At 48.4% G+C, this 15,410-nt stretch overlaps 1 protein-coding gene across 2 annotated transcripts in view; it reads left to right on the top strand.

The window, feature by feature from the left end:
* Positions 1 to 478: 478 nt before the first annotated feature.
* PTPN5 (protein tyrosine phosphatase non-receptor type 5) overlaps positions 479 to 15,410 on the top strand; it is a 62,477-nt gene continuing 47,545 nt past the window's right edge. Inside the window, exon 1 of one of the 2 annotated variants that reach the window (XM_077960656.1) lies at positions 479 to 614. The gene's annotated coding sequence lies outside the window, so the exon portion shown is untranslated. 2 annotated transcript variants of the gene reach the window in all.

The following is a 15,410-nucleotide window of genomic DNA, read 5'->3' on the forward strand; positions in this document are numbered from 1 at the left end:
CGGCCCGACCCGGGGCTCCCAAGAGGAGAAAAATCATGAATGAAATGGATGCGATGCTCCCACTCCTCCGCCCTCCCTGTCCAGGCAACCTTGGCTTGAGGACAACGACTGCTGGGACTCTGCGCAGAGTTGCTCGGGAGAGGGAGGCACCTGAGATGAGGTCAGGGGTTAAGGGTCTGTGATCCGCCCCCTTCGTGCCCCGGGAGCAGCCCGATCTCCCGGTCCCCAGCCCCGCCAGCCCTGCGCAATTCCCGGGGAGCGGCGCCAGCCCGCCCGGGGGCGGGGCGGAGCCAGGGCTGGGGGGTGCCAAACCCACCCGGCTGCTGCGCCTGCGACTCCGCAGCTGAAGCGCATTTGGTGAGGCTGTAGGGCGAGGGAGCGCGCACGGAGCGCGGGACGGAGCGCCGGGCGGACGGACCGAAGGACGGACGCCCCCGCACACGCAGACGCACAGAGCTCGGCGCGGCCCCCGTCGCGCACACACTGGCACAGACACAGGCAGGGACACACGCAGACACACGCACACTCGCGCGCGCACATCCTCCCGCCAGCCTGCCCGCCTGCTCGCCGGAGCCCGCAGCCCGCAGCCCGCAGCCCGCAGCCCGCTCTGGCCGGTAAGTGCAGCGCCTCCGTCGGCGCCTTTGTGTGCGGAGCCGGAAGGTGCAGGGCGCGGGTCCCTCCTTGGTGGCCCCGCAATTGACACCTTCTCTAGTCCTCCGGGCCGAGGAGTCGGCGCCCGCCCCCGCCACGCCCCCGTGGGGCTCCGGGCGCCCCCATGCTGGGCGAGGGGTCCCCCAACGCAGAGGAGGGGGCTCGGCGCTTGGTAGCCGGGAGGGAGCGGCAGCCACTCCCCACGAAGCCCGTGCGCGGTTCCGGGGAGGAATCGGGATAGTGTTTTGGAGTGTGAGCCTCTACGGCCGGCGGAGGTTGGTGCGCGGCTCTGGGCTGCATTGCCTCTTCAGAGCCTGAAGCCCCTGAGGGAGGTTGGAAACCTCCGCTACCCTTCCGGTCTCTAAAGCGCGGCTCCCAGCCTTCCCAACGCATCGCCTCCACCGACCCTTTAGCTTTAGCCTCCAGCGTCCCACCCTCCCCCAGAATAAAAGCTTAGCGCGCTCCCCTCCCCCAGCATGCAGCTTGTTTCTGGATGAGGCCCAGGCTCCTGCAAAACCGGAGATTGCCCGTGTAAGAGCCTTGGGAGGCTTACCTTATCCAGGATCACAGGGCTTTAGAAGATCCGGGCCAGACGAATCTTCGGAACTTAGTCAACCTCCTCATTTTACAGGTGGGGTAACTGAGGGCCCAGTAAGGTGGCTTGGCCAAGGTGACCGGAGAGTTAGTGGTAAAGCTTTCATTAGAATCTAGGGTCACAGGTTTTCATACTCATGCCCCCTCCTACACAACTAGATCCCACCCCCATTGAAGCCCCAGAACCCCAAAATTCACCTGAGTGTACCACGAAAGTGTGCAATTCCAGCCCTGCCTCACTTGGAGGGGCAGGTGCCATTCATTTGCTATCATCCCTACCTGCTGTACCAAAAAACGGGGGAGGGGGCTTTAATTTGCTTCCTTCAACCTCAAAGGAGAGCTCTCACGTCTCTTATGCAAACACTCAAACACTCCGAGTTTGGGATTCCGTTTGGGAGAATGAAGAAGCCCTGGACCTGAGATCAGATTCCCAGGCGTTAATCCTGATCCACCCAGGACACATTGAGCCTGAGTGTCCTCAGTTGGACCAGGTGATGTGGCATCTCAGGATTTGTCCTCTTCTCCACTGTGTCCTGACTGCGTGCCCTCCCAGTCACCCTTCCCTCCCCCTTGAGGGCCAAGTCTTCTACTCCAACCAGGCCCCTTTAGTCATCCCTTTGCGGAGGTCCCCACCTCTTTCTCCTTGGGGCTTGTTAAGGGCAGCCTCTTGGTGCTGCTGACAAAGCTGCTGGGGAAGCTTGAGTTACAATCACACCAGGCTCGGGTGCTTTCTCAGCACAAGGCTCCATCAAGGGCAGCCGGGTGTCCCCAGAGCTGATCCTGAAGCCTGGTGCAGAGAGGGTGCCCCGAGAGGTGTGTTGAAGGAGTACAAGCACAGACGGATGGTGAAGGGATGGAGTCCGTCACCTTGGAGGAGACTCTGGATGGAAGAGTTGGCAAGGAGGGCAGTGTTCAGTCTCCAGGGACCTGAGGTTCTGGTCTCAAGAACTTCCTTTTTTAATTTTATTTCCATAGGTTTTGGGGGGACAGGTGGTGTTTGGTTTCATGAGTAAATTCTTTAATGGTGATTTGTGAGACTTTGGTGCACCCATCACCCACAGTATACACTGAACCCAATTTTTGTAGTCTTTTATCCCTCACCCGCCTCCCTCCTTTCCCCCAAGTCCCCAAAGTCCATTGTATCATTCTTATGCCTTTGCATCCTCATAGCTTAGCTCCCACTTATGAGTGAGAACATACAGTGTTTGGTTTTCCATTCCTGAGTTACTTCACTTAGAATCATAGTCTCTAGTTCCATCCAGAACTTTTTTGAGGGGTGAGCAGCTCATCATGGAGCTGAGCCAGGGTGGCCAAGTGGCAGAACTTCAGGGGCTGCCACTGACAATGTAGTCCATACAGATGGCATTGGCTATGAAGTTTACACAAACTTCATAATGAATTGTGGCCCCTGGGTTTTTGCCGTGTAGGGGTTTCTCCCTTCAGAGTGGAGAGATCTGGATTCCAGGCCCAGTTTCTTCCTCACTGGCTATACAATGTCAGTATATAACCCTTCTGGGTCTTAATTTCTCCATCCAAAAAATAACATCATTGGATTGATGATGTTATGAACTATTTGGCGGTGGGGTAGGGGGGAGCACGTATTTATATAACTGCTATGGGCTTCTTTTGCTCTATGAAGGAATAATTTCTGACTCAAGAATAATGTATGTAGAGTACTTAGTACAGTCCCTAGCACATACGAAATGCTCAAGAATTGGTAGCTAGTAATTCCACTAGGACCCCAGCTTTGTGGATATACCCTATACGTCTTCCTTTCTTCAGATCATCCAAGGACATGGGATTCTTAAGGCCTCAAAAGTCCTCCTCCCTCAAAAGAATCCTTTCCCCACTGACCTATTCCTGGACTTCAGGCTCAGCCAGCATAAAACATCCATGAAAACTCCCTGGGAGGAGCAACACTTTTGTTTATTCAACGTTTTGTATGTTAGCATGATAGAATTTCATAATTAATTTGTATGTAGTGTCAAAAGCTTTTCCTATACTCTGTCACTTACTCCTCTATAACACATCCATGACATCAATAATGTTATCCCCATTTTACATATAGGGAAATTAAGGCTTGGATTTTCACTTATCTAAGGGTGCATACCTCAAAAGTCTCAGATCCAGAGAGCTAGGCCCTCCAGCTCAGATGATCTGACTCCAGATTCTGAACTCTTCTGTGTCATATTGCCTGTCCTTTCCTGAGACTTGCCCTAAAAGAGAGGCAGATAACCCCTTAAAAAACAGTTGAGAAGAAAGAGGAATTTTAATCTCCTCACAGGTCAGTAATGGCTTCTTGGAGAAGCCAAGTAGCATTTAAACTGGGTGAATGATTTGTACATTAGAAGAAAGGAAGAAAACTATTTCAAGAAATGGAAACAGCGTAAGCAGAGGATGGACAGGCAATGGGGACTTCTAGGATATATACAGAAACTGGAAAGCAGTTCATTCCAACTGGATCAAAAAGAATAAAAGAAGGGTCTTGAGAAGGAAGGTTGGGTTAAGGGGATGGAGGTTATTGGGGGGGACATTGACTGCCAAGCTATAGAGTTGGGAGTCTTTAGTTTTTGAGTGGGGAAGAAACATGATCAAACCTTAGCATGATGAAACTCACTCTGGCTACCCCTTGGAGAACAGATTGGGTGAGGAGAGCCTGCTGGCCGGAAGCCCAGGTAGGAAATGATGACAATGGTTTAGGTGAGAGATAGAGTATGGACTGGGGGTGGTCGTAAGAATGGTTAGAAAAAGGAGTTGTTGCAAGAGGCCACAGTGTCACTAAAATTGGTAACTGATTGGATGTAGGCACTAGCAGGAGGGAGGAATAAGTGGTGGCAAGGCTTTGAGACTGAACGGCCAAGGACACCATTCACAGACAGAGCCCAACAGGAGGAGGAGTGGGAGGCTTAGGAGTAGGGGCTATGAATCTACCAGGGACCATAATGATCCCTCCTGCAAAGCTGGTTCATCAAGCACCCTAAACTATCAAGAACCAGTTCATTCATTTATTCTCCGAATACATATAAACATCTGTTACATGCCAGGTTGTTCTAGCCCCTAGGGATACACTGCTAAAAAGATGAACTTCCTCCCCAAGCTCTACCAGGGGAGGCAGAAAATAAAAATAAGCAAAGATAAAATTGTTCAGGTGGTGAGCAGTGCTTTGGAGAAAAATAAAGTAGGATGAGGGATGACTGGGAGGAAGAGTGGAGGAAGAGATCTGCCTTTAAATAGAATTGTCTTTGAGGAGGTGATATTTGAACAAAGACCTGAATGAAGAGGAGACCTGGGGGATAGCATTCTAAAAACAGGAGACCGCAGGTGCAAAGGCCCTGGGGTAACAATATCTTGGTATCTTCAAGGAACCTGAGGTGCAGCTGTAAGAGATAAAGGGGGAAAGTGATAAGGAAAAAGGTGAGAGAGTGGGCGGAGCCAGTCATGTAAGGGCCTATAGACCTAAAGAATGAGAAGTTGCATGATGTTAATGAATCTAAGAGAACAGACATCCTATTCACCTTATATTCTTTGTGCCTAGCAAACCAAACCTGACCCTTCACAGTAAATAATTGTTGAATGAATGAATGAATGAATGTTGGAAGTGACCATTTATGTATGAGACTGCATATCTTGGACTTATATGAACCAATAAATAAAGATATTATACCATAGTAAGGGTATAGTAAGCTGTACTATGATCAAAATAGTAAAGCTCAGATAACTTGAATTCTGTGTTGTTGCTCAAGTATGAAAATTTAAGTGAAGTCTACATATTTTATTCAATATGGCTTGATACTATAACACTGCTGTTGACTAATACGAAATAGTAAAACATACCTGAAATGACTGTAAAACAATGAAAATAACATTTTTGGTCTTTCTTCATCCTCCTCCCAGCACAAATATACATCCTTCTGGCTTCATTTCAAATTTTCTCTTGAACTCTCAACCATTTCCTTCATAGAGGTTTTAAAGAAACTCATCTCTAACACAAAGACCCATATTTGCAGGACAAGATGCTGTCATCTCCAGTAAATTGACAGATTCCCAAAAAGAGAAGGCAGTGGGGAGGGAGAAATTATAGACATACAAATGCTTCAGGCACCTAATTAATTGTTGAAATGGGTCTACAAGTGGAGATGGGAAAACTGACTGGACCATGTGAGGGGCTAGGTGACATGCAGGCTCAGTGTTAGAAACACAGGATCTCTGGACCCCCTGGTCCAGATTCCATCTGAAGCCACAGGTCTGTCACCTGTCACCTCTAGAAGGTGGAAGCTCAGGTCATCTCAAGGGAAAAAAAAACAAACTAGAAACTCTTTTCGTTTTCAAGCAGTGTTATCACCAAAAGGCTCTCCCTTACGTTCGGGGATTATGGAAAATAAGATTCCCCCCATTCTTTAACATCATCTCAGTCTTTTCTGCATCTGGTGAGATGTGGAACGAGCATCATGGTCACCGGTGTCTGGCAAAACTCAGAAATTTCTAAACTCTTAGACTGAGAAAAGCTTTTCCCGCTGTGCTGCAGCACATGGAACAGAAGCTACCCTCCTTCCTGTGTCCCCGTTGAAGCAAGCGTGACTCAAGTTTCTATACCTGGGGTGTAGCATGTTGGATGGGGAGGGGATCCCCTCACACCAGATGCAGGAGATCCACTGTTTGCAGATTTGTAAGGGAACAAGCATCTTGGGAATTCCTAACTTTAGGCTAATGTAAGGGATAAACTGTTCACAGCCAAATTTTCTGGTTAGTCCAATAGCAAAATAAAGACCCTAAATTGCCCTCCTTTTTGTGGTGAGGTAGTTGGTTGCAGTCGTTAGAGAGACACACCAAGTCCCCACGTGTCTTTCTGTAGAGTCAAGATGAAACACCGCCTCGCCCCCCGTTCCTCTGGAAGCCGTTCGGGAGAGATTTGTGGGCCTCAGTGGTGGCAGCATATGGGCATCTGGAATCAATTCTGAAGATTCTTGCAAAACTAACGATGTGTATATTTCATCATCTGCCTAAAGGCGTTGTCTGGTATGAGTTATAAATTACAGTTGTGAAAATAACCATACTCCATGCTAGAGAACAAACATAAGATGAACCATTGTTTTATATGCTCCATTCTATGTTTTCTGTAGATCTGTATTTTGTAATAGTTGAAATTAGTCCACATATAGGTGTATAGCCTGCATTTTTCACTTAACATTTTGTCATGACTTCTCTGTTTATACCTGGTTGGCTGGTCCCTACTTTATTTAACTATGTCTTTATTGTTGCGTGTAGTCCATAATGAGCATCTCCAGGCACATAGCTTTTCCATCTCAGAGTCTCAAAGCATCTATCTGAAGCACCCTCGAGAGATATGATGGGATCAAGGAAAAGAACATGTCCTGGTCCTGGGGTCTGCAGTAGAAAAAGAACAGAGAGCTGGGTGTGGTGGCTCACACCTGTAATCCCAGCACTTTGGGAGGCTAAGGCAGGGGATCATTTGAGGTCAGAAGTTTGAGACCAGCCTGGCCAACATGGTGAAACTGTGTCTCTGGTAAAAATATAAAAATTAGCCGAGTGTGGTGGTGTATACCTGTAGCCCCTCCTACTCAGGAGGCTGAGGCAGGAGAATTGCTTGAATCCAGAAGGCAGAGGTTGCAGTGAGCCAAGATCATGCCGCTGCACTCCAGCCTGGGTGACAGAGCGAGACCCTGTCTGAAAAAGAAAAAAAGAACAGGGAACACGAGAGCTGGAAGCAAGGAGAGGATGGAGAGGAAGACAGATCATGGGCCAGAGGGGCATGCAGCTCTGTCAGATTTCAGAGGGAAGTCTGTCCTTCCAGTGTTTTGTTTGGTGTGGGAGGCTTTTATTAAATTGTGGTAAAATGCACATAACATGAAATTTACTATTTTAACCAATTTTAAGTGTATAATTTTGTGGCATTAAGTATATTCACAGTGTTATACAACCATCACCACTGTCCATCTCCAGAACCTTTTTATCTTACCAGACTGAATCACTGTACTCAGTAAATACTAATTCCTCATTCCCATCTCCCCCAGCACCTGGTGACCTCCGTTCTACTTTCTGTCTTCATAAATTCCCCTATCCTAGGTACCTCATGTAAGTGGCATCATGTTTGTCTTTTTTTGTCTGGTTTCTTTCACTTAGCCTAATGTTTTCAGGGATCATCTCTGTTGTATCATATATCAGAATCTCATTTTTAAAGCTGAGTATATTCCATTGTATGGATATACCACATTGTTTAGCCATTCATCTGTTTCCACCTTTTGGCTATTGTGAATAATACAGCTATGAACATTGGTGTGCAAGGATCTGTTTGAGCCCCCGCTTTCAACCCTTTGGGGTATATACCTAGCGGTGGAATTGCTGGATTGTATGGTCATTCTGTGTTTAACTTTTTGAGAGGTGCGGAGTGCATTTTTTAAAAAGGATTTTTGCATGCCCAGTATGAAGACCACTGAGTGAAGTCTTAGGAGTAGAGAGTCCAGGAAGAAGCTGTTAATTTAAAAACTAAATGTTGTTTGGGTTCTGCATGGCCATGGAGGTAACAGAAGAGAGAAGAGGGAACAGAATACAAATGAGTCTGGCTCCATTTCTGAAGAATTGTTGTGATTTAGAGGCATTGTGGGTGGAAAAAGAAAGCTCTCAGGAGAGATCTTAGTGGGTGGAATTCATTCAAGCATGCAAGTATTTACTGTACCAGGCACTGTGGTGGACACAAGGCCCTCAGCAATCAACATGACCACAAGGACCCTGCCCACAAGGAGCTTAACATCTAGTGGAGGCACCAGAGGAGTCACCTGGCAACAGTGGTCTGTATTGATGCATTCTAGGCTCACCATAAGCACTCGCTCTTACTGAGTGCTTACTACATTATCTCAGTCTTGGTAATAGTTCAGTGAAGACGGTTTCTGTTAGCCTCAATTTGCAGGTGAGGAAACAGAGAGCTTGAGTAACTCCGTTTCAGGTACGCACAGCAAGTAAGTGTCAGAGCCAGAATTCAAACCTAGGCAGTAACTGTGTTCTGTAGGGCTGTGGGAACACAGGAGACACACCTGCCCAGGTCAGAGAAGGCTTTCTGAAGGGAGGAGGGGTCAGGTGAGTATTTTCATGCAAGTCAGCTGTGTTGTTCTTTCGCCTGTGATGTAAAACAGTGCTTTTCTATAGTAGCAGCAGTAGTTCAGCCCTGCTTCCAGTGGCTCCAGACACTCAGGGAGACCCCCGTCACTGAGACTCCACTTCAGAGGAAGATGATCACTTTTATCCTTGGTGCTTATCATGAGGCCGGGAGGCTGGGGGTGAGGCATTGCCGTTTCCACTACCATCTGCTGCCTCTGCTACTTCCCTAGCTGGTCAGCAGCTGAGGTGCCTCAGAGGTACCTCCTGGGGCCCCTCCAGGACAGCATCAGACCAGTGGGCTAAGAGGCAAATATGAGGCCTAGGAGTGGCAGTGAAGATCATATGTCCACCTTCTGTGCCACATCACTGTCCCAAGACTCTGCCACCACCACCACCAGAGCCTTGTCTTACCAAAATACAGATGTGGCCAGGTCTCTCTGGTGTTTCCGTCCTTCTGCAGCTCCCCATGGCTTGCAGCTATATTTCTCAACAGGGACCTACTGGCCTTTGGGTGGGAGAGTTCTTTGCTGTGAAAGCATCCCTGGCCCCATCTCCTATAGATTTGCCTGTAGCACCCTTCAGTTATTATAACAACCAAAAATGCTCACCCATGTTCTTCAGGTTTATTTTACAAGCAGTCAGATGTACAGATCTTAAGTGTTCTGTTCAGTGCATTTTGACAACTGCATGAGCTCATATAACCATCACCAAGAGCAAGACTCAGAAGATTTCCATCACCCCCGAAAGTTCAGCGATAACGATTGTTCCCATTTCTATCACTGTAGATGGATTTTGTCTGTTCCTAATCGTCATATAAGTGGAATCATATCGTATGTGCTCTTTTGTGTCATGAAATAGTTTTTAAAAAGCCAGATGCAGTGGCTCATACCTGTAACCCCAGCATTTTGGGAGGCCGAGGCAGGTGGATCACCCAAGGGTCAGGAGTTCAAGACAAGCCTGGCCAGCATGGCGAAGCCCCATCTCTATTAAAGTACAAAAATTAGCTGGGCATGGTGGTGCACACCTGTAGTCCCAGCTACTCGGGAGGCTGAGGCAGGAGAATCACGGGAACCTGGGAGGTGGATGTTGCAGCGAGCCAAGATTGTGCCACTGCACTCGAGCCTGGGTGACAGAACAAGACTCCATCTCCAAAAAAAAAAAAAAAGTAAAAAGACGTAGTTTTTGAGATCCATCCATGTTGTCACCTTTTCCCCACTAACTCCGGATACACACACGGATTTCTAAATGCCAGCTAGCATGGCAATACCTGCTCTGTCCCCCTGAGAAAAAAATGGTCTGTGAGTCAAAGTCAGTGTGTCTTAGGCTGATGCATGAAGGCCTCTGCTGTGTGACAAGAATCCCGCTCATGTCTACTCTGTGGCTACACTGAGGTGCCTCCTCTGCCTAGCGTACCTTGTGCTTTCATCTCCCCGGGCCTTTGCCCTGCAGTGTTCCCTGCCTGGAATGTCCTCCCTGTATCTGGTGAACTCCTGCTTGTGCATCGGGTCTCTTCTGTGCAGCTTCCCAGACTCTCTTTTTGTGCCCTCCTGAGCACTCCCATAAGACAGCCTCAGTGGGCCCTTAATGCATTTCTCACTCAGCTCACTAGGCTGAATGCTGGGTGGAGGGCGGGGACTGGTTCTTAGTTATCTGTGTGTCCCCCAAGGCTCAGTACAGAGCCTGATATTAAAGAAATTGATACAAGATTATAGCAAGATTATCTCAGAGACAAACTGGGTTTAAAATGCAAAATATATTCTGAACCAGCCTCTGGAGCTAACAAAGGTGGGGCCGGGCACGGTGGCTCGTGCCTGTAATTCCAGCACCAGGCCGAGGCAGGCGGATCACTTGAGGTCAGGAGTTTGAGACCACCCTGGCCAATATGGTGAAACCCCATCTCTACTGAAAATACAAAAATTAGCCGGGCATGGTGTCTGGCGCCTGTAGTCCCAGCTACTTGGAAGGCTGAGGCAGGAGAATTGATTGAACCCAAGAGGCAGAGGCTGCAGTGAGCCTAGATCACACCACTGCACTCCAGCCTGGGTGACAGAGGAAGACTCCATCTGGAAAAAAAAAAAAATAAGTGGTCAAAAAAAGACAGTCTGATCTCTGGCTACAGATGATAAATGTAAACTGACTTCCTGCCAGTGAGGCAGAGACCTCCATGCCTTCCCCAGAGGACCTGGCACACAGTAGGTATGCAGCTGCTATTTATTAAATTTGAATTCAGGAGGTCAGGCCCCTTTCAACCGTGATTCCTGGTCCCACCTGGATATTTTTTCCTAGTTCACACTCTATTTTTTTGTTTCCTGGCAAAAGAGCCTTAAAACCAGCTGATGTTTCCAAACCCTGCCTCTCTGTGTCTTCTCCTCCAGGCCCTGCTTCTGACTCAGTTTGACTCTTCCACCAAACCCGAAGATGCCGAGATCTTCCCAATTTGCCACGATCTGAGCCAGGCCTGAGCACAGAAGGGTTAAATCGGGCTGGGGGCAGGAGGCACTGATGAGAAGCTGGAGTTCACAGCAGGGTGTGGCAGGAGCTAGGGGCCCCTCTAGTTGCAGGTGGGAGCAAACTGAGCTCTGAACTTCAGCTTTCCCCTCTGTAAGTACATCCCAGCCCTGTGAGAAAGGAGCCTCGTAAACAATGAGGAGCAAAGCAGATGCCAGAAGGGAACATCATGGACCATCCAGAGCAAGGCAGCTGCACTGGCAGCCCGGGCCCAGGGCGGCATGAGGGAAGTCTAGGGATGAAACCAGAGGCATGAAATAATATGTGATCAGGGTGGGTGTGTAACCAACACAGGCTAGGCCAGAATTCTAGTTCCAGGGTGTATTAGACCATTCTTGCATTGCTCTAAAGAAATACAGCAATTTCTTTAGAGCAATGCAAGAGACTGAGTAATTTATAAAGAAAAGAGGTTTAATTGGCTTATGGCCAGGCTGTCCAGGAAGCATGGCACTGGTGTCTGCTTGGCTTCTAGGGAGGCCTCAGGAAGCAGACAATCAGAAGGCAAAGAGGGTGCAGGCACATCACACAGGGAAAGCAGGAAGAGAGTGAGTTGGGGGAGGTGCCACATGCTTTTAAAAGATCAGATCTTGTGAGAACTCTCATCAGGACAGCACAAGCCATGCGGGATCCGCCTCTGTGACCTACCAGGCCCCACCTCCGACACTGGGGATTACAATTCAGCATGAGATTTGGGCGGGGACAGATATCCAAACTATATCACAAAGGGAGAAGGGAGAGCTGCAAGAGGGGACAAGGCCTAATCCTAGAAGGCAGAGACTCTGCCCGTTAGAGCAGAAGGCCAGTTGCTGGGGTTGGGTCAGTGTCCAAGCCAGATAAGCAACAGTGAGACCGAGTTAAAACTCCTAACGGTGATATTGGCTAACACAGAGCATACAGCGTGCCATGTGCTCGTCTAAGAGCTTCAGGTTTACTCCTCACAACAGTATTTTGAGTTAGGTCCTACTGCTGATCTGTTTTAAAGATGAAGAAACTGAGGCACAGATTGAGCAAAACTCTGGACCTCTGCTAAGACTGGCAGCATGACTCTTCACATTCATAGCTTGAAATCGGCCACGGTGGGAGCATTACACCATGCAAATTGGCAGAGGACACAAATCAGGGCTTTTCTTTTTTTTTTCTTTTTTTTTTTCTGAGACAGGGTCTCGCACTGTCACCTGGGCTGAAATGCAGTGGTGCGATCATAGCTCACTGCAACCTTGAAGTCTTGGGCTCAAGCAATCCTCCTGCCTCAGCCTGCTGAGTAGCTGGGACTACAGGTATATACCACCATGCCCCGCTCACATACTATTTTTTGGTGAGATGGGATCTCACTGTGTTGCCCAGGCTGGTCTCGAACTCATGGCCTCAAGCAGTCCTCTTGCCTCAGCCTCCTAAAATGCTGGAATTACAGGTGTGAGCCACCATGCCTGGCCTACATTATTCTTTTTTTTAATTCCTGCATAATATTCTAGTTTGCTTCATCTTGCTCCCAGTGATAGAGCAGTTCAGGTCCAGTAAAGAGAAAGTTAAGAACCAGTTTACCAGGACACCCCAACATTCATCCCAGAACCTTCATGGACTTTATCCATGGGAGGAGAAGAGTTATATTAACTGGGAAACAGGCAAAGCCTGAAACACAAGATGATGACAATTAACATTTTTAGGAGCTTCCTGGCCCTGTTCTACACATTTTCCATGCATCTCGTGTAAAAACTTTGTGCAAAGATCAACATTCATTTAATCTTCATTTTAACCCTCTGAGGTGTAGACACACTTATCCCTGCTTCACAGATTAAGAAACTGAGGCACAAAGAAGTCAAAGTCTTGCCCAAGATCAGGCAGCCAGTCAGGGAGCCTTGATTCATACTCAGGCAGACCAGAGCCAAAGCCTGTGTGTTTACTACTTTTATGGTGGTGTTTGTTTTTGAGATGAGTCTCACTGTGTCACCCAGGCTGGAGTGCAGTGGTGCGATCTCTGCTCACTCACTGCAACTTCCACCTCCCCGATTCAAGTGATTCTCCTGCCTCAGCCTCCCAAGTAGCTGGGATTACAGGTGCCCACCACCACTCCTGGCTAATTTTGTATTTTTGGTAGAGACGGGGTTTCACCATGTTAGTCAGGCTGGTCTCAAATTTCTGACCTCAGGTGATCTGCCCACCTCAGCCTCCCAAAGTTCTGGGATTACAGGTGTGAGCCACCATGCCTGGCCTTTTATGATGTTTTTAATGAGCCGTTTGTAAATGTTCAAACATTACGCCACTTTTCATTTTTTTTAACATTTGCATGGTGCCAGATACAGTATTGGACATGGGAAACAGAAAAGTCCATATCAGATGCTGGAAACCTTGTGATTTAAATAAAGCCTGGAGTTGATATAAACTGAGTTTGAAGCCTGGTTCTGCCGTGTACCAACTATATGACCTTGAGCAGATGGCTTAGTCTCTCCAAGTCCCAATCTTCACGTGTAGGTGGAGGATGACTGTTTACCTCATAGGGTTACAGTGAGAAGTGAATGATGTCATACATGTACAGTGCTTGGCACGACATCCAGCACACAATAAACCTGCAATAAAAGGAGGCTACCGTCATCATAGACCACAGATTTATGTCCAGGTAGCTCTGCGTGAGGCAGGGAGACTGGCATCAACACATAAGAGGTAAGAACAGAAGACAGAGTACCCAGTTCTTCCTAAGGGAGTCGGGGAGGGTTCTATTGAGGAGGTGACATTTGAACAGAGTCTTAAGAGGCAAATAAGAATTTTCCAAGCAGAGAAGGGAAAAGGGGGCTTTCCAGTGTAGGGAAAAGTGCATCCTAAGGCATTACAGGTAGGAGCAAACATGTAACTGAATGGAAATATCGGAAGACGCCCACAAGAGGTGTGATCACACCTTTGCCTTTGTGATTGCTGTTTTCTCCCTGTAAATTAAACTGCATACCTGGGGGCAGGTGCGAGGAGAGGGAGCAGAATGGACTGTTTTCAGAGTCTTGGAGAACAGAGGTTCAGACCAACCAGATAACCTTTGAACTCCAAAATCCTGCCTTTCTATCTTTTGGGTCCCTGACCGCCGCACCATTTAGAATCAGGCCGGACCACCCACAGCATCAAATCACAGCTGAACCTGGACTCTGTCAATAATTGGCTCAGGCCAGATCTGCCCTCCACGCTTGAAGGTTGGGCTGCATGGACCAAGGCCTGTTTCCCTGATGCTATGAGCATCCTTTGCTGGTTCACTGCCGTTCCACCCTCTGCCTCATTAAACCTGACAGGCCCGGCATTGAAGCCTGACCTCTAAGGAAAGGCCCTTAGAGGTCATCTCATTCAGGCCGTTTGGGTTTCATTTGGGGCTACTGAGTTTCAGATAAGGGAAATGACTAGCCCAAGGTCACACAGTAGCCTGGGACTAGAGCCCAGGGCCAGTGAGTGTATTCGTCACGGCACTGATGGAACACAGCTGCCACCATCACAGGCTCCCCACCCAAGCCAGCCTCCCAAACTCCCCATGCAAGCTAGCCTTCCAAAGCCTGCTCCCTGGTCTGCTACTTCAAGTGAAGAAACCCGAGGTCGTGGTCCAGCGCAGGACTTCCAGTCGTTCTTCTGGGGAGAACAGCAATGAGCCCAAGCAGGGACACAGGGACAGGGATCTCCCTCTTGCTCCTTCACTCATTCACTTGGGTCACTTCACCCCCTGAGCCTTAGTTTTCTCAGCTGTAAAAATGGGGATCATCACACGCTACTCACATAGATTTATGGTGAAGATTTTTTAAAAGAACATGTAGAAAGCGACTGCCATGATGTGCAGTCTCTTCACGGAGGTGTATTTGCAGAATATTTTTTCTTACCAAAAGCTAAAAAGTGAAAGAGAGGTTAGGAATGTGGGCAGTGGGGGCAGCTCTGTGATGACTAGCTGTGTGGCCTTGGGCAGGTAACTTCACTTCTCTGAATTTCCATTTCCTCCTCTAGAAAATGTGGGGAATGTTAGGAGGTTCCTCCAGGGGCCGCTGTGAGGATTGAATTTGCTAACACATGGAAGGCACCGGAGCAGTGCCTGGCCTGTGTGGTCCAGGTGCAGTAGTGATAGCTGCCCTTTCTATTGTGAAGATACTGTCATTGTTATCCTCTTCCGTCAGGGGCTAAGATGTTACTGAACAGGTGGCCCTAAGATTGCTTCTGCCCTTTTTGCTGCTTCCATCCTCTCCCTGATCACCTCCTTCTATTCCCTTCCATCCTCACCCATCTGACCATGAAATTTAAAAGGTATACATTTTAAAAGAAAGCCAGAGTGGCCCTGAGAAGAGGCTGGGAGGGTCCACAGAGTCTGAGCTGAATCAGTGTGAATTTCTGACCCTCCACTTCAAAGGTGTATTTAGGACAGAATGTGTTGGCTTCAGCCATGAGCCCCTGCTCTCTCTCAATGCTGCCTATGCAGCTAGCCCCTGCTACTTTGGTCCCAGCAGGGTGGCCAAAGCCAGCAAGGAATCTGTGTTTGTTTCTCCTGCTCCCATCCCACCCAATAAGAATTTGGCAGGACGGGGTCTCCTCAA

Source organism: Macaca mulatta, chromosome 14 (genome assembly GCF_049350105.2).
Source record: "Macaca mulatta isolate MMU2019108-1 chromosome 14, T2T-MMU8v2.0, whole genome shotgun sequence".
Taxonomy (NCBI): Eukaryota; Metazoa; Chordata; class Mammalia; order Primates; family Cercopithecidae; genus Macaca; species Macaca mulatta.